This window comes from Pseudophryne corroboree, chromosome 9, assembly GCF_028390025.1.
Source record: "Pseudophryne corroboree isolate aPseCor3 chromosome 9, aPseCor3.hap2, whole genome shotgun sequence".
NCBI classification, from domain to species: Eukaryota; Metazoa; Chordata; class Amphibia; order Anura; family Myobatrachidae; genus Pseudophryne; species Pseudophryne corroboree.
Window position 1 is genome coordinate 211,150,678 of NC_086452.1, and position 25,213 is coordinate 211,175,890.

Here is a 25,213-nt window from a genome sequence, read left to right on the forward strand (position 1 = left end):
TAGGGATAGGTGACATATGACCACTGTGATTACCTGCATATAGTTCCATGTACGCAATGTAAGTATAATTTCATCCAATTTGCATACAATTCTGGCTCGGCACCACTGGCGTTTCTATAATGGGTGCAGTGCACACGCTGCACCCATTTTGTGAATACCCCCCCCCCCCTCGGAGTCCCGCGGCGACGTTCACGACGGTTTTAAAACTCTGTGAAAATGGCCCAGCGGCCATTTTCACAGAGTTCTGCGCATACGCAGTAGAGAAATCTCAGGGAAAATGGCTGCCGCGCCATTTTCCCGGAGATCTGCGCATGTGCAGTAGAGTCTGAGCGCACTAGTGCTCAGACTCTCCCCGCTGCCGGCAGAGAGGAGGGGGCCCGAACAGAGGAGGCTGCACCCGGGTCTCCTCCTCTCTTAAAACGCTGCTGCTTGGCACCAGTGATATTATTTGAATTATTGGTCATGTTTTATTTAAACTTGCAACCTTCTCTTACATTTTATACAAAACTATAACATAAATATATAAATACATAGAAAAACTAAAAAGAAACAGATTAACATACTTACAGACATAACTTCACAAATCATAAACATCACAAGTTAAACTTAACTTGTTCATATTTAGGGGTACATTTACTAAACAGTGATAAGAGTGGAGAAGTGAGCCAGTGGAGAAGTTGCCCATGGCAACCAATCAGCACTGATGTAAAATCTATAATTTGCATACTATTAATGATACAGAGCTGCTGATTGGTTGATGGGGAAATTTCCCAACTGGCTCACTTCTCCGCTCTTATCACTGCTTAGTAAATGTACCCCTTAATTTTGTATTCCTTTCCAGGAATCTCCTCACTTTTTGAAGAAACATCCCCCTCCCTCTCCTTCAATTCTCCGACTGAACCAACCTCAAACACTACATTTACCCATCTTACATCCACCCACCACCGTCATTCTCTCACACAATCAGCCCCTTTCTACCATTCATACCAGTCACCTTCTTCCACATCAAATACAGGTTGAGTATCCCTTCTCCAAAACGCTTGGGACCAGAGGTATTTTGGATATCGGATTTTTCCGTATTTTGGAATAATTGCATACCAAATTAGATATCATGGCGATGGGACCCAAGTCTAAGCACAGAATGCATTTATGTTTCATGTGCACTTTATACACACAGCCTGAAGGTAATTTTAGCCAATATTTTTAATAACTTTGTGCATTAAACAAAGTGTGTGTACATTCACACAATTCATTTATGTTTCATATACACATTGGCCCTCATTCCGAGTTGTTCGCTCGCAAGCTGCTTTTAGCAGCTTTGCACATGCTAAGCCGCCGCCTACTGGTAGTGAATCTTAGCTTATCAAAATTGCGAACGAAAGATTCGCAATATTGCGAAAAGACTTCTCTGTTCAGTTTCTGAGTAGCTCGAGACTTACTCTTCCAGTGCAATCAGTTCAGTGCTTGTCATTCCTGGTTTGACGTCACAAACACACCCAGCGTTCGCCCAGACACTCCTCCGTTTCTCCAGCCACTCCCGCGTTTTCCCCAGAAACGGCAGCGTTTTTTCAAACACTCCCATAAAACGGCCAGTTTCCGCCCAGAAACACCCACTTCTTGTCAATCACACTCCGATCTCCAGAACGAAGAAAAAACCTCGTAATGCCGTGAGTAAAATACCAATCTTCATAGCAAATTTACTTGGCGCAGTCACAGTGCGAACATTGCGCATGCGCAGATAGCGGAAAATCGCTGCAATGCAAAGAAAATTACCGAGCAAACAACTCGGAATGACCACCATTATACACACAGCCTGAAGGTCATTTAATACAATATTTTTAATAACTTTGTGTATTAAACAAAGTTTGTGTACATTGGCCCTCATTCCGAGTTGTTCGCTCGTTCTTTTTCATCGCATCGCAGTGAAAATCCGCTTAGTACGCATGCGCAAAGTTCGCACTGCGACTGCGCCAAGTAACTTTACTATGAAGAAAGTATTTTTACTCACAGCTTTTTCTTCGCTCCGGCGATCGTAATGTGATTGACAGGAAATGGGTGTTACTGGGCGGAAACACTGCGTTTCAGGGGCGTGTGGCTGAAAACGCTACCGTTTCCAGAAAAAACGCAGGAGTGGCCGGAGAAACGGTGGGAGTGCCTGGGCGAACGCTGGGTGTGTTTGTGACGTCAACCAGGAACGACAAGCACTGAACTGATCGCACAGGCAGAGTAAGTCTGAAGCTACTCTGAAACTGCTAAGTAGTTAGTAATCGCAATATTGCGAATACATCGGTCGCAAATTTAAGAAGCTAAGATTCACTCCCAGTAGGCGGCGGCTTAGCGTGAGCAACTCTGCTAAATTCGCCTTGCGACCGATCAACTCGGAATGAGGGCCATTGAGCCACAGAAAACAAAGATTTCACTATCTTACTCTCACTCAAAAAAGTCTGTATTTCGGAATATTCCGTATTTCGGAATATTTGGATATGGGATACTCAACCTGTACTACCATGCATTTGTGAGCATCTAGTAAGAGGATTTAAAGACAGTCGCCTTCCAAACTCTTCTTTAGTCATAGGACAATAATTGCAATTTGCAGGAATAAGTATGGAAACTAGGTGGGTAATTCAGATCTGATCACAGCAGCAAATTTGTTAGCTAATGGGCAAAACCATGTGCACAGCAGGGGGGAGGGGGGCAGATATAACATTTGCAGAGAGAGTTAGATTTGGTGGGTTATATTGTTTCTGTGCAGGGTAAATACTGGCTGCTTTTTTTTACACTGCAAATTAGATTTCAGTTTGAACACACCACACCCAACTCTATCTCTCTCTGCACATGTTATATCTGCCCCACTGCAGTGCACATAGGGGGTCATTCTGACCCGTTCACTCGCTGCGTCGGCGCCGTAGTGCGTCGGCAAATGCCAGACGGCCGAAGGCCGTAGCAGGGATGCTATCGCCTCTGCCTGATTGACAGGCAGAGGCGATTGCTGGGTGGGAGGGGGCGGAACGGCGGCGTATGGCCGCCGTTTTGTGGGCTTGGTTCGGCCAACGAAGGCGTGGCCGGACCGAATGGGGGGCTGGCCGCAGCGGCTGCGTGACGTCACGCGCAGCTGCTGCGGGCCAGGGAGCGATGAGTAGCTCCCGGCCAGCACGCTAAAGCTGCGCTGGCCGGGAGCTACTCTTGAAGTGCAAAGGCATCGCCGCTGTGCGATGCCTTTGTACTTCTGCAAGGGGGGGCCGAACTGACATGCGGGGCGGGCTAGCCCTGTGCTGTGCGTCCCCCCGCATGTCAGGGAAGAAGATAGTAGCTGTGCTAAATTTAGCACAGCTACAATCAACTCAGAATGACCCCCATAGTTTTGACCATTAGCTGACAAATTTGCTGCTGCAATCAGATCTGAATTAGGCCCTAGGTCTGTTCCTACCATGCTAGTACTGTAAAGTTCACCTAAAATTTCACCATAGTAAAAACACCAAAGACTTAATTTGCTAAGGGCAGAATATTACAAATAGCAGAGCATGTGGAATCGCTAAAATCCATTTATTGATGAGTCTTACACATACTTGTGCGGTACCACGCAGTAACTGTGCACCACCTAAGAATAGTAGAAAAACTACTCCAGTGTCCCAAATTCTTCCTGGCTGCTGAAAAGATGCAATAGCTTTTTGAGCACCCTCAAAAGCCCTCAACACCAGTATAGAGAATTGTGCAGTATGCTGAAACTGAGGGGTCCAGCAACAAGTGACTGAGACAATGGTTGGATTATGTGCCACATGGGCCTGGAGCTGAAAATGATGGAGGGTTTATTGTGAGATAAGGAGGTGTGGTCAGTGCTGTGTGGGTGTGGCCATTGCCATGTAGGTGTGTACACCCCCTACATTATCAGGCCCAATGTCTCCCTAAACACATAAAAGTGGAAAAACTGCATTATTTTGTGAGGAATATAGAGATGTTAATGAGTTATGCTGCCATAATGATGGGCCTATTTTTATGTATAGGTTTGGAGCTGTAACTAACATATGTATAATGTATAATTCAAGTGCACGGTCTGAAACCTGAATTCCAACAGGAAGGTTCCCACAGGAAGTGAGGCCCATCAGGAATTTCCCCCGGACCCCTGTGGGCCAGTTCAACCCTGTTAACAGTAAACAATAATAACACAAATTAAACAACTTGAGATATAAAGTGTTGTACATTTATTCTGTCTGGAGTTGGGAACTCTTACCTCTCTGCATCAAGAAGGAGAAGCGACCCTCAGGTGCTGAAGAGAGAACTACCTGTTTTCCATTGTCATCCAGGTAGTTCTAGAAACCACATCCCTGACACCAAGTTATCTTCAAACTTTATGAAGGGTTTTCACGCAAAGTATTATTCTTATTTCTCTATCATCCATAAGGGATACTGCGGACACATAGGGGATGATTCTGACCTGTTCGCTCGCTGCTGTACATCACAGTGCAGCTAACAGGCAAGAAGTGCACATGCGCCGGCGCCGCAGTGCACCGGCGCATACGAGACAGCCATGGGCTGTAATTCTATAGCGATCACCTCTGCCTGATTGACAGGCAGAGGCGGTCGCTGGGCGGGAGGGGGGGTGGAACGGCGGTGTTTGGAGGCTACGTGACGAGTAGCTCCCGGCCAGCACGCAAAAGCTGCGCTGGCCGGGAGCTACTCCTGAAATGCAAAAGCATCTCCACTGTGCGATGCTTTTGCACTTCTGCGGGAAGGGGGGGGGGGGGGGGGTCGGGCCTGACATGCAGGGCGGAATAGCCCTGTACTGGGTGTCCCCCCGCATGTCTGAGTTCCTGATAGTAGCCCTGCAAATTTTTAATTTGACCCCCTTAGTACGATGGTTATTGTTGGGGTCTAAAGGAATCGGTGCACTTTAAATTTGTTCAACAGGGTGTGCTGGCTCCACCCCTCTACGCCTTCCCCCAAAGCTCAGTTTAGAAAAATGAGCCCTCAGGAGAGGATGACACACTCTGGAGCTCCAGAGAGTTTTTCTTCACTTTATTTTAATGTTTGTTATTTTCAGGTAAGATGTTGGGCAACAGCTTACCTGCACCGAGAGACACTGGGTGGGGACCGACACCGGCCTCCTAGAGGTGCTGAGTCAGATCCCGCTGACGGGACAGCGGTCCTAAAGGTCAGTGAACCACAGGCATTGTGCTCTCATGCACACACCTGCAGCACACCGCACACCCCCAGTACAGAGCCTGAAGATCAGAAGAGTGGTGAGTGTTGACAGGGGTTCACGCTAGCGGGGTCCCCCCGGTTCTTGGTGCGGCGCAGACACGGGGCGGGCATACGGACTCCCTCTGGGGTGATCCCATAGCCCCCTGTGCAGACTGGCAATGCAGTGGAAATAGGTATTGGGGCCTCATTTCACACACTATTAGGAGACTTTTGCCAGTATAAAGATTACTATAGCTCCGGCGCCATTGCAGGAGGGCGGAGCTATCTCAGAGTGGGACCACAGGCTTCCTGGCGCAATTTTTCTGCATACAGACACTACAGCAGATTGCCTGCTTCTCCATGGATACTCCAACAACCTACACTCAGTACAGGAGTTATTATAAGGGGTAATCAGGCTCCTAACACATAAACTACCCATATACAGTAACCTTGCATTCTTACTGAGTTTGTTAAGGCTGGTGTGCTAGTCTCTCCTCTCTGGGTCTCTCTCCACACATACTGGGCAGGCTTGCTTGTACCTCTGTCTCTGTGTATGTGTGGGTGTTTTTCTCCCTGTCAGCATGGTGGAAGTGTACTTCATATCACTCCAGGTTCCCCCCCTCCCCTGCTGGGTGACTAAACTGGATATAGCTGGCTCAGACTGGTTTTCCTCTAGGTGGTATGTATTCCCACCTTATAAGTGTAACAACGGCCCTCATTCCGAGTTGATCGCTAGCTGCTTTCGTTCGCAGCACAGCGATCAGGCTAAAAATCGGCACTTCTGCGCATGCGTATGGTGCGCACTGCGCACACACAACGTACTTTCACAAAAGCCGATGCAGTTTTACACAAGGTCTAGTGACGCTTTTCAGTTGCAATGCTGATCGTTGAGTGATTGACAGGAAGTGGGTGTTTCTGGGTGGTAACTGACCGTTTTCGGGGAGTGTGTAGAAAAACGCAGGCGTGCCAGATAAAAACGCAGGAGTGGATGGAGAAACAGGGGAGTGGCTGGCCGAACGCAGGGCGTGTTTGTGACATCAAAACAGGAACTAAATAGTCTGAAGTGATCGCAAGGTAGGAGTAGGTCTGCAGCTACTCTGAAACTGCACAATTTTTTTTGTAGCAACGCTGCGATCCTTTTCGTTCACACTTCTGCTAAGCTAAGATACACTCCCAGAGGGCGGCAGCATAGCGTTTGCACGTCTGCTAAAAGCAGCTAGCGAGCAAACAACTCGGAATGAGGGCCAATGTTGTCTACCCTACAGAGGATAGACAAGGCAGCAGTGGGAGGAGGAAATACACAAGACTCTGAGTGCCTGCTGTCTTCGAATAATATAATGTCTGACATGTATACTAACTAGCTGCTGTTAAACAGGAGCTTTTATAGTCTGCTACTAATCTAATGTATGAAAGATAGAGTACAGACAAGCATCTCACCCTCATATTCTAACAGCGCAGAGGTGCGCGTTACCCACTGTCCTCCTCTAAACAGATGATGAGGAGATGCCAGAGATTGAATGGGGGGGGGGGGGGGGGGGGAGAGAAATTAGTACTTTTTAAGAAGTAGTAGAATAAGAGCTGAGTTAAATATAATTCTCTACAGGAAAATCTCCATGAAGGAGTTAATTGATTCTTTCAGACCTTCCTCTTCCCTACTAAAGATGGAAAGGTCTGGGAAATCCCCTTACAGTGGATACCTCGATATCAATACTGTCAAAGTAAACAGTACTACCTGTTCAAGGGGTTATCTCTCACGAGAGCCTGCTAACCCCCAAAAAAAAGCCTTTGATGTATATTTACAAAGCCACAAGGACAGTGCAGAGGCCCATCAATGTAGGCTGCTGGATTATGCAGGGCATTTGTATATAGGCCGATAACCTTTAACAGTGTTTAAGGGGCAAGCATCACCAACATGTCATTGTGGTGCTTATGCTGCATACACAGGAGTTTGCAAACTTCCTATGCAAGGCAATCAAGGGCTACGCCTGCCAGAGCTATAGGCTTTATAAATAACAAGCTACTACTATGGCAGTCTCTGCTAGCAGAGTTTTGTGGTTGCATCAGTGGTTACTGGACACTGAGTACAGGTGTAAGGTTTACCTTTCACAGATGAGATCGTATTCATAGGCAAATTAGATTAGTGGATCTCACAGATCACTGCCGGTAAGTCCAAGTACCTACCGTCTGCGGCTACGCCTGCCAGAAGCGCTTACCCGGGACCATCTCTGTAGTCCTTCGGATTACAAGATTTAAGGGCAGAGCCAGTGGTGCCTAATTCGCAGCAAGAGGCTCTAGAGGGGAAGCACGCAGACTTGTTGCACAGGTCCACAGGAACAGAGTACTAGCTCTGCTTCTACACGAACATCTGCATGATGGTGTCCCTCCGCTCCTGAGGGATCTCAGTGTAGGATCTCATCTAACATATTTCAGCCATATTGGCCAAGCTCCTGCCAGGTTTCCTGGGTAAAGAGATCTGTTTTCCCAGGGATACAAGAGAGTGTTCGTCTTCACTCCACTTCACAGTTTTGTCAAGTCAGGCTTACCAGTTCCAAAGAAACTCAGCAGACATTATAAGAAACTATACTAAAACTGGGTCAGACCAAGGTTACAGTTCCAGTGCCGCCTCATGTAGAAAACAGGGGATACTACTACAACCTGTGGTGGTACCAAAACTGGACGGTTCGGTGAAGCCAAAATTGAATCTCAATCGCTAAACTCATATCTGAGGGTTTTCAAATGCCTGAAGGAATCTCTGTGAGCAGTGACCTCAGGTCTAGAAGAGGGAGAATTCCTAGTATCCCTGGATATCAAGGATGTTTACCTCCACATTCCGATATGGTCACCTCATCAAACTTATCTTCATTTTGCGCTGCAAGACAGGTGCCACAAATTTTAGGCATTCCTTTTCGGTCTCTACATGACACCGAGGGTTATCCACGAGAGTCATGGTGGTGATGTTTCAGCCTCATACTCAAGGGGTGTATATGTCCCATACCTGCCCGAGATGTTAAAAACAGCAGGGTACGGAGAAAAGCTAATGGACAGCATCAGCCTCACAACACGACTTCTTACACCTCACAGGTGGATTCTCAATCTACAGAAATCTCACCTAGAGCATACGCAGAGGCTTTAGTCTTTGGATTGGACATGGTTGCTCAGTAAGTAGTTCTGCCCATGGACAAGGAAATACTTCAGACAAGGGTCCGCTTGATATTGAAGCCGACCTGGATCTCGGAACATCTTTGCATACGGTTATTGGAAAAGATGGTGGCCTCCTACGAGGAAATTCAGTACGGAAGATTCCACACACCTTTTTACCAGCTGGATCGTCTCATCAAATGGTCAGGTTCTCACTTATTGAACACACTCTGAAGGGCGCCAATAAGACAATTATTAACAAAGAAATTAATAAGGATGGATACGTCCCTTACTCAATCTTGGATTTCAGGCATATAAGGCGTTCTTTAGATTTCTCATACACATGGGATTTTTCGTAACAGGACCTCAATCACCGGTGTCATGTGAAGAAAAAATATGGAACATCTAGTGTAATACAGTTTTTATTCCTTTAAGCTTCATAAAAAATGATAAAAGCAGAATCCAAATAAAATTAATTTCCATAAAACTTAATGGAGCACATGCAGCATAGGTGATAATCCCCAAGTTGTGTGTAAAAGTGCAAAATTATCGGATGTTTAGAGGATAAAAATCCTCAAATAAACAAGATCTCAATCACCAGGTGGCCTCCCGGGAAATGGCGTCCTGGATTCTCCGGCAATCCTCCTTCCACAGACAGCAAATGGACACCCCCTGTTGTCCAACGCGTTTCAAGTCTACCTAGGGCCTTTTTCAAGGCTGATGTGCTCCCTACAAATGCTGAGATCTTTTTATTCCCACTCCATCCAAGCACAGTATAAATTAAGAACAACTCTTTCCACCTGTTGGCAATATGGCTCCCACCATGTATTTACTTTAGTTCCCATGGATACCGCTCCCTGTCATATATCCCGCAATTCTCCTCTAGTTACAAGACAGACATATACGCTTCCTCTTATAGGTCCTAACCCTATTTCCCCTCAAGACAGTCTTAGACGTTATTAGAATTTGTCCAGATCGTAGTTAAACTTCACTTTGCATCTAACACTAGAGAAATTGGATGGTGAAATTAAGGTCTATAAATACCTAGTGACCCCTTTCTCGGATCTTAATGATTTTAAAGACTTAGAGCAAAGGATAGAGGTGAATATAAAGAAAGTAGAAAAAAACCTCATAGACAGAAAAATAAGGAAATATATTAGGGACAAAAAATTAAAAAATGAGAAAATTGAACATGAGGAAGAACTGGATCAGGAGGATAGAGAGATAAGAAGCCCCACTCCTTTTAGGAAGAACAAAGAACGTGAAGATAGAACTATAAGAGAAAGAAGTACCAGCAGGAGAAGGACTGATTATAGAGAAAAATGGGCTTATAGACATAGAAATGATCTTGAAAGGAAGAGATATGGACAACAGGAAAGGAGAAATGATAGATATCCTGTTAATTCCATGTTTAAATCAAGACAGAGACCTTATCGATCTCCAGTTAGAATGGAACCCAAAAGAAATGAAAATAGGGGAAGAAATCAAGGATGGGGAAGAACTGATTTACAGAGGCATGTAACACCTCTACCACAGAGAAACAGATTTGCTGTCTTGGAGAGGAAAGAGGGAAGGGATCATTTTTTAGAGAGGCGAGGGTAACGAAACAATCGGAGATAAATCAGTCTAAAAAAAGACAGAGGGGCAAAAGGGGGGGTATTTCTAAAAAACGGAAAACAAAGAAGAGGCCGAAGAAGAAAAATAAACCGGGTGAAGAATTTACGACTACAAGCAATGTAGAGACGGAAATCACCAATACCGTAGAAGTACTTGAAGATGAGGATAGGAAGACAGGAAAAACAAAGATTTTTAACATCAGTACACATGTGTTGTCAAAGTTTGAAGTCTCCGTGTTAGAAAAAGGCCTCAAATACGCCCCTACTGCTTCAATCGACAATTTCTCCACATTTATTGATGTACAAAAATTTATTAGGAAGCTCTGTTTAAAGAAATTTTTCCTCACCAAAGAGACGGTACGGGATTTGGGGGAAATGGAGTTAGTGCCTAATACTCCTTTTAGGCCTAAGTCCATTTTCTTTCCACATCACATGAAAGGGAACTATTTAGAAACTTTCATGACTCTGGTTCAGGATGATATAAAAGAGATTAACACAGGTGGGGCCAAATATAATTTGACCTATAAGGAAAGGGCGGCCCTTAAATCACTTAAAGCCAATATTAATCTGGTGATTAAACCCGCTGACAAAGGGGCTGGGGTGGTAGTGATGGATAGGACATGGTATGTCAATGAAGTTACGCTTCATTTGGCAGACAGGACCACCTACCATAAATTAAGGGCTGATCCCACATCCAAAATCCAAGAGAAATTGGAATTATTCGTGAAGAAATATGGGAACTTGAAAGTGCTAAATGATAAAGAACAGGAATTCATTTTAAATAAAGAACCTGTGATTCCAGTCATTTACATCCTCCCTAAAGTCCATAAGGATGCTCAGAATCCACCTGGACGACCTATTGTATCAGGGATCGAGTTTATCTCTGCGAATCTATCAGAAATGATAGATTACCATTTACAGCCATTGGTATTAAACAATAGATCACACCTAAAGGATACCAAAGACCTATTAAATCATCTGCCAGAGGTTCTTTGGGAGGAGGGTATGCTGTTGATTACAGCTGACGTCAAATCCCTCTATACCATCATAGATCATGATGTAGGGATAGAAGCTGTCTCTGAATTTCTCAGTAAAAGTGAAATCGAAACGGATCTACAGAATTTTGTTATTGAGGGAGTCCGATTTATTTTGGTGAACAACTATTTCATGTTTGATGGGGATTTTATTCTCTAAAAAGTTGGAACCGCCATGGGCACCAGGTTCGCCCCAAGTTATGCATACTTATTTATGGGTAAATGGGAAACAGACTATGTCTGGTGGCCTGGAAACCCATTTGGGGCGAACCTGGTGTCATGGAAACGCTATATCGATGATATTATTTTTATATGGAGAGGAGGTAGGGAGAGATTGGAAGAGTTTTGCACATATCTAAATAGCAATTCATTTAACATCAATCTTACCTTCCACATAGGTACAGAAAGTATAGACTTTCTGGATATTACAATTTATGTAAAGGAGGGTAACTTATATACAAAGACATTTACAAAGCCGACTGATTCCCAAACGTATATAGATCGGAACAGTTGCCATCATAGAAACTGGTTGCAGTCTATACCAAATAGTCAGTACAAGAGGATTAGGCGAAACTGTTCGGAAGATTTTGTATTCAAAGAACAAGCAGAACAGATGGAAAAAAGATTCCAAGGAAGTGGTTATGAGAGAGACTTTGTCAGTAAGGTGAAAGAACAGACCCTGACAATTAATAGAGAAGAACTACTGAAAGGGAAAGAAAAAAACTGAGGATGAACATAACCGCTTTGAATATGCCTTTGTGACTAATTATAACATACAGCATAAAGCTCTGGAACGATCTATTAAGAAACACTGGAACGTGCTAATAAAAGATCCTGTATTAAAGGAAGTGTTACCAGGAAAACCTTCATTTATATACAAAAAGGCACCTAATTTGAGGAAAAATCTTGTGAGGAGCGATCTACAGAGTATAAAAAAAGAGGGCCAGATTAACACCAAAGGTTTCCATCGATGCGGGTCATGTATGGGATGTAAAACTATTAAAACAGATAGTGGAAAAAAATTAGAAAGTATAGACATCAATGGGCATAACATCAAATAACTGATTTTATAACTTGTAATGTGAAAAACATTGTTTATGCTATAGAATGCTCCTGCCATCTGTTTTACATTGGCAGGACATCCAGGCCTTTTAAGGTACGCATAGGCGAACATTTGAGAAATGTCAAGAAAGGCCTGGAGACCCATGCATTATCGAATCATTTGAAAAAAATGCATAATTGTGACCCGAGTCATATTTTAAGATTTGTAGGGATAAAACGGGTTGGAATTAACCACCGTCAAAAAAAAAAATACTGCAAGATCTCTAGCTAAGCTGGAAATGCAATTGATTTTTAAATATAATACACTGATTCCGGGGGGACTCAATTCAGACTTTGAGGTTAAGTGGTTTATGTAATTATTAGGTTTCAGCCCATTTTGACTATGTAAGGGTTAATGATATGCTCAAGGGTCTGTAGTTGTATTTATATTGTTTCTAACTGAACTGGCTGTTCATCAAATGTATGATCATGTTAATTAGGGTTATAAATTAAAACACCATTTTTGATTGTTAGGTTCCAGGTTGGAATATGATAGAGAAACCATCTTTTCCTATCACAAATGTGAACGTTTACAGAACGGACCTTTTGGTTGCTATGGCAACGTGAAACAGGACTGAGAGAGGTAATGGAGAGACGTGCAGCACCGTGGAACGGGACCCAACCCCCCGAGGGATGTGATGAGAACGAAGGGCGGAAATGACGTTCCGCTAAGATCGCAGAAAGTGAGGGCGGATATGACGTCCCACATACAGCAAGGAACATAGCGGAAGTGACGTCTTGCGTGGACGGGTGCCTAGCAACCGACGGGACCTGATCAAATGCAAAGTGGAGTTTAACTACGATCTGGACTTATTCTAATAACGTCTAAGACTGTCTTGAGGGGAAATAGGGTTAGGACCTCAAAGAGGAAGCGTATATGTCTGTCTTGTAACTAGAGGAGAATTGCGGGATATATGACAGGGAGCGGTATCCATGGGAACTAGAGTAAATACATGGTGGGAGCCATATTGCCAACAGGTGGAAAGAGTTGTTCTTAATTTATACTGTGATTGGAAGGAGTGGGAATAAAAAGATCTCAGCATTTGTAGGGAGCACATCAGCCTTGAAAAAGGGCCTAGGAAGGCTTGAAACGTGTTGGCCCAGCAGCAGGGGGTGTCCATTTGCTGTCTGTGAAAGGAGGATTGCCGGAGAATCCTGGACGCCATTTCCCGGCAGGCCACCTGGTGATTGAGATCTTGTTTATTTGAGGATTTTTATTCTCTAAACATCCGGTAATTTTGCACTTTTACACACAACTTGGGGATTATCACCTATGCTGCATGTGCTCCATTAAGTTTTATGGAAATTAATTTTATTTGGATTCTGCTTTTATCATTTTTTATGAAGCTTAAAGGAATAAAAACTGTATTACACTAGATGGTCCATATTTTTTCTTCACATGACACCGGTGATTGAGGTCCTGTTACGAAAAATCCCATGTGTATGAGAAATCTAAAGAACGCCTTATATGCCTGAAACCCAAGATTGAGTAAGGGACGTATCCATCCTTATTCATTTCTTTGTTAATCATTGTCTTATTGGCGCCCTTCAGAGTGTGTTCTATATTTTTCTTCGCTGTTTTGTTGTTTATGGGAGCGGGATTACCCATATTTGAATCACTCATTTAGTGAATAGCCCTATACTGGGTGTCCCCCCGCATGTCTGAGTTCCTGATAGTAGCCCTGCAAATTTTTAATTTGACCCCCTTAGTACGATGGTTATTGTTGGGGTCTAAAGGAATCGGTGCACTTTAAATTTGTTCAACAGGGTGTGCTGGCTCCACCCCTCTACGCCTTCCCCCACAGCTCAGTTTAGAAAAATGAGCCCTCAGGAGAGGATGACACACTCTGGAGCTCCAGAGAGTTTTTCTTCACTTTATTTTAATGTTTGTTATTTTCAGGTAAGATGTTGGGCAACAGCTTACCTGCACCGAGAGACACTGGGTGGGGACCGACACCGGCCTCCTAGAGGTGCTGAGTCAGATCCCGCTGACGGGACAGCGGTCCTAAAGGTCAGTGAACCACAGGCATTGTGCTCTCATGCACACACCTGCAGCACACCGCACACCCCCAGTACAGAGCCTGAAGATCAGAAGAGTGGTGAGTGTTGACAGGGGTTCACGCTAGCGGGGTCCCCCCGGTTCTTGGTGCGGCGCAGACACGGGGCGGGCATACGGACTCCCTCTGGGGTGATCCCATAGCCCCCTGTGCAGACTGGCAATGCAGTGGAAATAGGTATTGGGGCCTCATTTCACACACTATTAGGAGACTTTTGCCAGTATAAAGATTACTATAGCTCCGGCGCCATTGCAGGAGGGCGGAGCTATCTCAGAGTGGGACCACAGGCTTCCTGGCGCAATTTTTCTGCATACAGACACTACAGCAGATTGCCTGCTTCTCCATGGATACTCCAACAACCTACACTCAGTACAGGAGTTATTATAAGGGGTAGAGCGGCTGTAGGAACCTTAATCAGGCTCCTAACACATAAACTACCCATATACAGTAACCTTGCATTCTTACTGAGTTTGTTAAGGCTGGTGTGCTAGTCTCTCCTCTCTTGGTCTCTCTCCACACATACTGGGCAGGCTTGCTTGTACCTCTGTCTCTGTGTATGTGTGGGTGTTTTTCTCCCTGTCAGCATGGTGGAAGTGTACTTCATATCACTCCAGGTTCCCCCCCTCCCCTGCTGGGTGACTAAACTGGATATAGCTGGCTCAGACTGGTTTTCCTCTTGGTGGTATGTATTCCCACCTTATAAGTGTAACAACGGCCCTCATTCCGAGTTGATCGCTAGCTGCTTTCGTTCGCAGCACAGCGATCAGGCTAAAAATCGGCACTTCTGCGCATGCGTATGGTGCGCACTGTGCACACACAACGTACTTTCACAAAAGCCGATGCAGTTTTACACAAGGTCTAGTGACGCTTTTCAGTTGCACTGCTGATCGTTGAGTGATTGACAGGAAGTGGGTGTTTCTGGGTGGTAACTGACCGTTTTCGGGGAGTGTGTAGAAAAACGCAGGCGTGCCAGATAAAAACGCAGGAGTGGATGGAGAAACAGGGGAGTGGCTGGCCGAACGCAGGGCGTGTTTGTGACATCAAAACAGGAACTAAATAGTCTGAAGTGATCGCAAGGTAGGAGTAGGTCTGCAGCTACTCTGAAACTGCACAATTTTTTTTGTAGCAACGCTGCGATCCTTTTCGTTCACACTTCTGCTAAGCTAAGATACACTCCCAGAGGGCGGCAGCATAGCGTTTGCACGGCTGCTAAAAGCAGCTAGCGAGCAAACAACTCGGAATGAGGGCCAATGTTGTCTACCCTACAGAGGATAGACAAGGCAGCAGTGGGAGGAGGAAATACACAAGACTCTGAGTGCCTGCTGTCTTCGAATAATATAATGTCTGACATGTATACTAACTAGCTGCTGTTAAACAGGAGCTTTTAAAGTCTGCTACTAATCTAATGTATGAAAGATAGAGTACAGACAAGCATCTCACCCTCATATTCTAACAGCGCAGAGGTGCGCGTTACCCACTGTCCTCCTCTAAACAGATGATGAGGAGATGCCAGAGATTGAAGGGGAGGGGGGGGGGGGGAGAGAAATTAGTACTTTTTAAGAAGTAGTAGAATAAGAGCTGAGTTAAATATAATTCTCTACAGGAAAATCTCCATGAAGGAGTTAATTGATTCTTTCAGACCTTCCTCTTCCCTACTAAAGATGGAAAGGTCTGGGAAATCCCCTTACAGTGGATACCTCGATATCAATACTGTCAAAGTAAACAGTACTACCTGTTCAAGGGGTTATCTCTCACGAGAGCCTGCTAACCCCCCAAAAAAAGCCTTTGATGTATATTTACAAAGCCACAAGGACAGTGCAGAGGCCCATCAATGTAGGCTGCTGGATTATGCAGGGCATTTGTATATAGGCCGATAACCTTTAACAGTGTTTAAGGGGCAAGCATCACCAACATGTCATTGTGGTGCTTATGCTGCATACACAGGAGTTTGCAAACTTCCTATGCAAGGCAATCAAGGGCTACGCCTGCCAGAGCTATAGGCTTTATAAATAACAAGCTACTACTATGGCAGTCTCTGCTAGCAGAGTTTTGTGGTTGCATCAGTGGTTACTGGACACTGAGTACAGGTGTAAGGCTTACCTTTCACAGATGAGATCGTATTCATAGGCAAATTAGATTAGTGGATCTCACAGATCACTGCCGGTAAGTCCAAGTACCTACCGTCTGCGGCTACGCCTGCCAGAAGCGCTTACCCGGGACCATCTCTGTAGTCCTTCGGATTACAAGATTTAAGGGCAGAGCCAGTGGTGCCTAATTCGCAGCAAGAGGCTCTAGAGGGGAAGCACGCAGACTTGTTGCACAGGTCCACAGGAACAGAGTACTAGCTCTGCTTCTACAGGAACATCTGCATGATGGTGTCCCTAAGCTCCTGAGGGATCTCAGTGTAGGATCTCATCTAACATATTTCAGCCATATTGGCCAAGCTCCTGCCAGGTTTCCTGGGTAAAGAGATCTGTTTTCCCAGGGATACAAGAGAGTGTTCGTCTTCACTCCACTTCACAGTTTTGTCAAGTCAGGCTTACCAGTTCCAAAGAAACTCAGCAGACATTATAAGAAACTATACTAAAACTGGGTCAGACCAAGGTTACAGTTCCAGTGCCGCCTCATGTAGAAAACAGGGGATACTACTACAACCTGTGGTGGTACTGAAACTGGACGGTTCGGTGAAGCCAAAATTGAATCTCAATCGCTAAACTCATATCTGAGGGTTTTCAAATGCCTGAAGGAATCTCTGTGAGCAGTGACCTCAGGTCTAGAAGAGGGAGAATTCCTAGTATCCCTGGATATCAAGGATGTTTACCTCCACATTCCGATATGGTCACCTCATCAAACTTATCTTCATTTTGCGCTGCAAGACAGGTGCCACAAATTTTAGGCATTCCTTTTCGGTCTCTACATGACACCGAGGGTTATCCACGAGAGTCATGGTGGTGATGTTTCAGCCTCATACTCAAGGGGTGTATATGTCCCATACCTGCCCGAGATGTTAAAAACAGCATGGTATGGAGAAAAGCTAATGGACAGCATCAGCCTCACAACACGACTTCTTACACCTCACAGGTGGATTCTCAATCTACAGAAATCTCACCTAGAGCATACGCAGAGGCTTTAGTCTTTGGATTGGACATGGTTGCTCAGTAAGTAGTTCTGCCCATGGACAAGGAAATACTTCAGACAAGGGGATATTGTCTTGATATTGAAGCCGACCTGGATCTCGGAACATCTTTGCATACGGTTATTGGAAAAGATGGTGGCCTCCTACGAGGAAATTCAGTACGGAAGATTCCACACACCTTTTTACCAGCTGGATCGTCTCATCAAATGGTCAGGTTCTCACTTATTGAACACACTCTGAAGGGCGCCAATAAGACAATTATTAACAAAGAAATTAATAAGGATGGATACGTCCCTTACTCAATCTTGGATTTCAGGCATATAAGGCGTTCTTTAGATTTCTCATACACATGGGATTTTTCGTAACAGGACCTCAATCACCGGTGTCATGTGAAGAAAAAATATGGAACATCTAGTGTAATACAGTTTTTATTCCTTTAAGCTTCATAAAAAATGATAAAAGCAGAATCCAAATAAAATTAATTTCCATAAAACTTAATGGAGCACATGCAGCATAGGTGATAATCCCCAAGTTGTGTGTAAAAGTGCAAAATTATCGGATGTTTAGAGGATAAAAATCCTCAAATAAACAAGATCTCAATCACCAGGTGGCCTCCCGGGAAATGGCGTCCTGGATTCTCCGGCAATCCTCCTTCCACAGACAGCAAATGGACACCCCCTGTTGTCCAACGCGTTTCAAGTCTACCTAGGGCCTTTTTCAAGGCTGATGTGCTCCCTACAAATGCTGAGATCTTTTTATTCCCACTCCATCCAAGCACAGTATAAATTAAGAACAACTCTTTCCACCTGTTGGCAATATGGCTCCCACCATGTATTTACTTTAGTTCCCATGGATACCGCTCCCTGTCATATATCCCGCAATTCTCCTCTAGTTACAAGACAGACATATACGCTTCCTCTTATAGGTCCTAACCCTATTTCCCCTCAAGACAGTCTTAGACATTATTAGAATTTGTCCAGATCGTAGTTAAACTTCACTTTGCATCTAGCACTAGAGAAATTGGATGGTGAAATTAAGGTCTATAAAGACCTAGTGACCCCTTTCTCGGATCTTAATGATTTTAAAGACTTAGAGCAAAGGATAGAGGTGAATATAAAGAAAGTAGAAAAAAACCTCATAGACAGAAAAATAAGGAAATATATTAGGGACAAAAAATTAAAAAATGAGAAAATTGAACATGAGGAAGAACTGGATCAGGAGGATAGAGAGATAAGAAGCCCCACTCCTTTTAGGAAGAACAAAGAACGTGAAGATAGAACTATAAGAGAAAGAAGTACCAGCAGGAGAAGGACTGATTATAGAGAAAAATGGGCTTATAGACATAGAAATGATCTTGAAAGGAAGAGATATGGACAACAGGAAAGGAGAAATGATAGATATCCTGTTAATTCCATGTTTAAATCAAGACAGAGACCTTATCGATCTCCAGTTAGAATGGAACCCAAAAGAAATGAAAATAGGGGAAGAAATCAAGGATGGGGAAGAACTGATTTACAGAGGCATGTAACACCTCTACCACAGAGAAACAGATTTGCTGTCTTGGAGAGGAAAGAGGGAAGGGATCATTTTTTAGAGAGGCGAGGGTAACGAAACAATCGGAGATAAATCAGTCTAAAAAAAGACAGAGGGGCAAAAGGGGGGGTATTTCTAAAAAACGGAAAACAAAGAAGAGGCCGAAGAAGAAAAATAAACCGGGTGAAGAATTTACGACTACAAGCAATGTAGAGACGGAAATCACCAATACCGTAGAAGTACTTGAAGATGAGGATAGGAAGACAGGAAAAACAAAGATTTTTAACATCAGTACACATGTGTTGTCAAAGTTTGAAGTCTCCGCGTTAGAAAAAGGCCTCAAATACGCCCCTACTGCTTCAATCGACAAATTCTCCACATTTATTGATGTACAAAAATTTATTAGGAAGCTCTGTTTAAAGAAATTTTTCCTCACCAAAGAGACGGTACGGGATTTGGGGGAAATGGAGTTAGTGCCTAATACTCCTTTTAGGCCTAAGTCCATTTTCTTTCCACATCACATGAAAGGGAACTATTTAGAAACTTTCATGACTCTGGTTCAGGATGATATAAAAGAGATTAACACAGGTGGGGCCAAATATAATTTGACCTATAAGGAAAGGGCGGCCCTTAAATCACTTAAAGCCAATATTAATCTGGTGATTAAACCCGCTGACAAAGGGGCTGGGGTGGTAGTGATGGATAGCACATGGTATGTCAATGAAGTTACGCTTCATTTGGCAGACAGGACCACCTACCATATATTAAGGGCTGATCCCACATCCAAAATCCAAGAGAAATTGGAATTATTCGTGAAGAAATATGGGAACTTGAAAGTGCTAAATGATAAAGAACAGAAATTCATTTTAAATAAAGAACCTGTGATTCCAGTCATTTACATCCTCCCTAAAGTCCATAAGGATGCTCAGAATCCACCTGGACGACCTATTGTATCAGGGATCGAGTTTATCTCTGCGAATCTATCAGAAATGATAGATTACCATTTACAGCCATTGGTATTAAACAATAGATCACACCTAAAGGATACCAAAGACCTATTAAATCATCTGCCAGAGGTTCTTTGGGAGGAGGGTATGCTGTTGATTACAGCTGACGTCAAATCCCTCTATACCATCATAGATCATGATGTAGGGATAGAAGCTGTCTCTGAATTTCTCAGTAAAAGTGAAATCGAAACGGATCTACAGAATTTTGTTATTGAGGGAGTCCGATTTATTTTGGTGAACAACTATTTCATGTTTGATGGGGATTTTATTCTCTAAAAAGTTGGAACCGCCATGGGCACCAGGTTCGCCCCAAGTTATGCATACTTATTTATGGGTAAATGGGAAACAGACTATGTCTGGTGGCCTGGAAACCCATTTGGGGCGAACCTGGTGTCATGGAAACGCTATATCGATGATATTATTTTTATATGGAGAGGAGGTAGGGAGAGATTGGAAGAGTTTTGCACATATCTAAATAGCAATTCATTTAACATCAATCTTACCTTCCACATAGGTACAGAAAGTATAGACTTTCTGGATATTACAATTTATGTAAAGGAGGGTAACTTATATACAAAGACATTTACAAAGCCGACTGATTCCCAAACGTATATAGATCGGAACAGTTGCCATCATAGAAACTGGTTGCAGTCTATACCAAATAGTCAGTACAAGAGGATTAGGCGAAACTGTTCGGAAGATTTTGTATTCAAAGAACAAGCAGAACAGATGGAAAAAAGATTCCAAGGAAGTGGTTATGAGAGAGACTTTGTCAGTAAGGTGAAAGAACAGACCCTGACAATTAATAGAGAAGAACTACTGAAAGGGAAAGAAAAAAACTGAGGATGAACATAACCGCTTTGAATATGCCTTTGTGACTAATTATAACATACAGCATAAAGCTCTGGAACGATCTATTAAGAAACACTGGAACGTGCTAAAAAAAGATCCTGTATTAAAGGAAGTGTTACCAGGAAAACCTTCATTTATATACAAAAAGGCACCTAATTTGAGGAAAAATCTTGTGAGGAGCGATCTACAGAGTATAAAAAAAGAGGGCCAGATTAACACCAAAGGTTTCCATCGATGCGGGTCATGTATGGGATGTTAAACTATTAAAACAGATAGTGGAAAAAAATTAGAAAGTATAGACATCAATGGGCATAACATCAAATAACTGATTTTATAACTTGTAATGTGAAAAACATTGTTTATGCTATAGAATGCTCCTGCCATCTGTTTTACATTGGCAGGACATACAGGCCTTTTAAGGTACGCATAGGCGAACATTTGAGAAATGTCAAGAAAGGCCTGGAGACCCATGCATTATCGAATCATTTGAAAAAAATGCATAATTGTGACCCGAGTCATATTTTAAGATTTGTAGGGATAAAACGGGTTGGAATTAACCACCGTCAAAAAAAAAATACTGCAAGATCTCTAGCTAAGCTGGAAATGCAATTGATTTTTAAATATAATACACTGATTCCGGGGGGACTCAATTCAGACTTTGAGGTTAAGTGGTTTATGTAATTATTAGGTTTCAGCCCATTTTGACTATGTAAGGGTTAATGATATGCTCAAGGGTCTGTAGTTGTATTTATATTGTTTCTAACTGAACTGGCTGTTCATCAAATGTATGATCATGTTAATTAGGGTTATAAATTAAAACACCATTTTTGATTGTTAGGTTCCAGGTTGGAATATGATAGAGAAACCATCTTTTCCTATCACAAATGTGAACGTTTACAGAACGGACCTTTTGGTTGCTATGGCAACGTGAAACAGGACTGAGAGAGGTAATGGAGAGACGTGCAGCACCGTGGAACGGGACCCAACCCCCCGAGGGATGTGATGAGAACGAAGGGCGGAAATGACGTTCCGCTAAGATCGCGGAAAGTGAGGGCGGATATGACGTCCCACATACAGCAAGGAACATAGCGGAAGTGACGTCTCGCGTGGACGGGTGCCTAGCAACCGACGGGACCTGATCAAATGCAAAGTGGAGTTTAACTACGATCTGGACTTATTCTAATAACGTCTAAGACTGTCTTGAGGGGAAATAGGGTTAGGACCTCAAAGAGGAAGCGTATATGTCTGTCTTGTAACTAGAGGAGAATTGCGGGATATATGACAGGGAGCGGTATCCATGGGAACTAGAGTAAATACATGGTGGGAGCCATATTGCCAACAGGTGGAAAGAGTTGTTCTTAATTTATACTGTGATTGGAAGGAGTGGGAATAAAAAGATCTCAGCATTTGTAGGGAGCACATCAGCCTTGAAAAAGGGCCTAGGAAGGCTTGAAACGTGTTGGCCCAGCAGCAGGGGGTGTCCATTTGCTGTCTGTGAAAGGAGGATTGCCGGAGAATCCAGGACGCCATTTCCCGGCAGGCCACCTGGTGATTGAGATTTTGTTTATTTGAGGATTTTTATTCTCTAAACATCCGGTAATTTTGCACTTTTACACACAACTTGGGGATTATCACCTATGCTGCATGTGCTCCATTAAGTTTTATGGAAATTAATTTTATTTGGATTCTGCTTTTATCATTTTTTATGAAGCTTAAAGGAATAAAAACTGTATTACACTAGATGGTCCATATTTTTTCTTCACATGACACCGGTGATTGAGGTCCTGTTACGAAAAATCCCATGTGTATGAGAAATCTAAAGAACGCCTTATATGCCTGAAACCCAAGATTGAGTAAGGGACGTATCCATCCTTATTCATTTCTTTGTTAATCATTGTCTTATTGGCGCCCTTCAGAGTGTGTTCTATATTTTTCTTCGCTGTTTTGTTGTTTATGGGAGCGGGATTACCCATATTTGAATCACTCATTTAGGGCAGCCTTTACCGCGCATTGGAGGGGTGCCCCACCAATTTATCCATTTAGGTTCTAACTTATTGCTGCACCAGATCATACGCCTGTCACCGCAAACAAGGTTTTCCCTCCTGTGAGGGCTTGCAGACTTCCTACCTGGTGGAAGGTTGACGCGTCGCAGTTCCAGTCTGAATTCTGTTGACAACAGACGTGAGTCTCAGAGGTTGGGGAGCAGTAACCCGAGGGGCTACAATTTCAGGGATGGTAAGGCTAAGAAGCTATCCTTCTAAAAGATATCACAGACTTTGGAGCATTATATAATGCTCTCCTTCAGACATATCACCTGCATCAGGATCAGGCCATACAAGTTTAGTCGGACAACACCACGGCAGTGGTGTACAACCAACCTCAGGAAGTAACAAAAAGCAGGGCATGCATACAAGAGGCTTCAAAGATAGTCCTCTGGGCAGAAGGAAGACAGAAAACTGCAAGAGACAAGCGCCTAATCATCAAATTAAGATAAATACAACTAATAAATATATCATAAAAAATATATATAATAACCACAATTGTAACAATTATAGTTCCTGAGTAGCTGCGCTTGCCGGAATACTATGTGTAGTATTGTAGTGACAACATAAAGAAAAAAGACAAGCGGCTGCGCTGAGTATCAGGAAAGTAATATAATGTACAGAGAGCCAACGTAAAGAATAACAATATTTATTAATAAAAACATATATACCGGTAAATGATTAAGAACATTCACTTAATGTGAACTGATGGTGTCTTGTAATAGCTCAGGATAGTAACATGCTTATACAGTGAAAGTTCCGTGTTCCACTTGTTAGTTGATAATTGGTAAGAACCAGGTGTACTAATGGAATCCCAGTAAATTCAGAGTCCCTCAGTTGAAAATGAAATTCAATACCTCTCCAATGGGCTGGTAAGAGCCGAGAGTCCTCGGCTTCAGTGTCCTGCAATGCCCATATGCGCTGTGCAGCGGAAAGGATGAGACCGTCTCTCTCACAACCCGGTCAGAGCGGCGTGTATGCTGAAGCCGCTAATAACGGATGCTGTAGACGGAGGGTACAATAGGGACCAAAGTGCACTTGGAGATTTCACCTGAGCTTGGTATGAATGGGGGCGGGTCCTGACGCGTTTCGTCACGTTCACGTGACTTTTTCGAAGGTAGATAATTCTCTGCCACTACGTTAGGTTCTTCTTCAACAAGGCCTTTTCGTCTACCCAGACTTACAATGGCTTTGTTTAACGTCATGGCGGTTGAAAGGGAAGTTCTAGATTCCAGATAAAGGTTTTTACAATCCAGGCAAGGAAGGTGGTCACTTTGAGACATTACCATTGCATATGGAAGAGAACTCTCCTGGTGTAAGACCGACAATATCCTGCAGCGGATTTCACACTGGGTAATTTCTTACAATTATTACAGGCAGGAGTGGACATGGGTCGACATTTAGGCTCCATAAAAGTTCAAATCTCTGCCTTGTCTATCTTTTTTCAAAGACAATTGGCTACGCTCACAGTAGCCTAGACATTCTGGAAAGGTGTCCTGTGCATATAACCACCCTTTGTGCCACCCACGGCACCTTGGGATCTTAACATGGGTTTGGATTTTCTACAGTCCTCTTGGTTTGAACCCTTGATGACAGTGGTTGATGGGTACCTTTCGTGGAAGATGGTACTGCTGCTGGCCTCAGCCTCGGCTTGGCAAGTCTTGGGGTGTTGTCATGCAAGAGTAATACTTGTTTTTTCATGAAGACAGGCAGAGCTCAGGACTTGTCAGCAGTCCCTGAAAAAAAGTGGTTTCTTTATCCCACATCAATCAACCAATCAACCAATTGTGGTTCCGGACTATTCTGACACATCTTCAAATCCTAAGTCCTTGGAGGCTGCGAGAGCCTTGAGAATCTGTGTCAGGAGGACAGCTCCTGTCAGGAAATTGGATTCCCTTTTTGTGCAGCATGTGGCATGAAAAAAGAGTTGTTCTGCTTCTAAGCAGTCCATTTCTCACTGGATAAGGCTTACTATCCAAAAGGCCTACACTTCGGCAGCCTTGCCTGTTCCACAGTCTATCAGGGCTCATTCTACATGGTTGGTGGGTTCTTCCTGGGTGGCTACCCGTGCTGTCTCGGCTTTGCGACTATGCCGGGCCGCTACCTGGTCAGGGACAAACATGTTTGTCATGTTCTACAGGTTTGATACCCTAGCTACAGAGGATGTCCAATTTGGACATACTGTGCTGCAGGCGTCTCAGCATGTTCCCACCCATTCTGGAAGCTTTGGGACGTCCCCATCGTACTAAGTGTCCCCAGTATCCCTTATGGATGATAAATAAAAGAGGATTTTAATTACCTACCGGTAAATCCTTTTCTTGTAGTCCATAAGGGATACTGGGCGCCCGCCTCTGTGCTTCGACCTTTCCTGCAAGTTATTGTTCTTGTGTGAAGTTGGTTACACAGCTGTTGCTGTTTTCTGGTTTCACTAGCTGTTGCTAGTGTGTTTGTTCTGCTGTGTGCCGATTTGTTAATCTCACCACTAGTTGTTTTGTCAAGTTTCCTCCTCTCCATCGGGC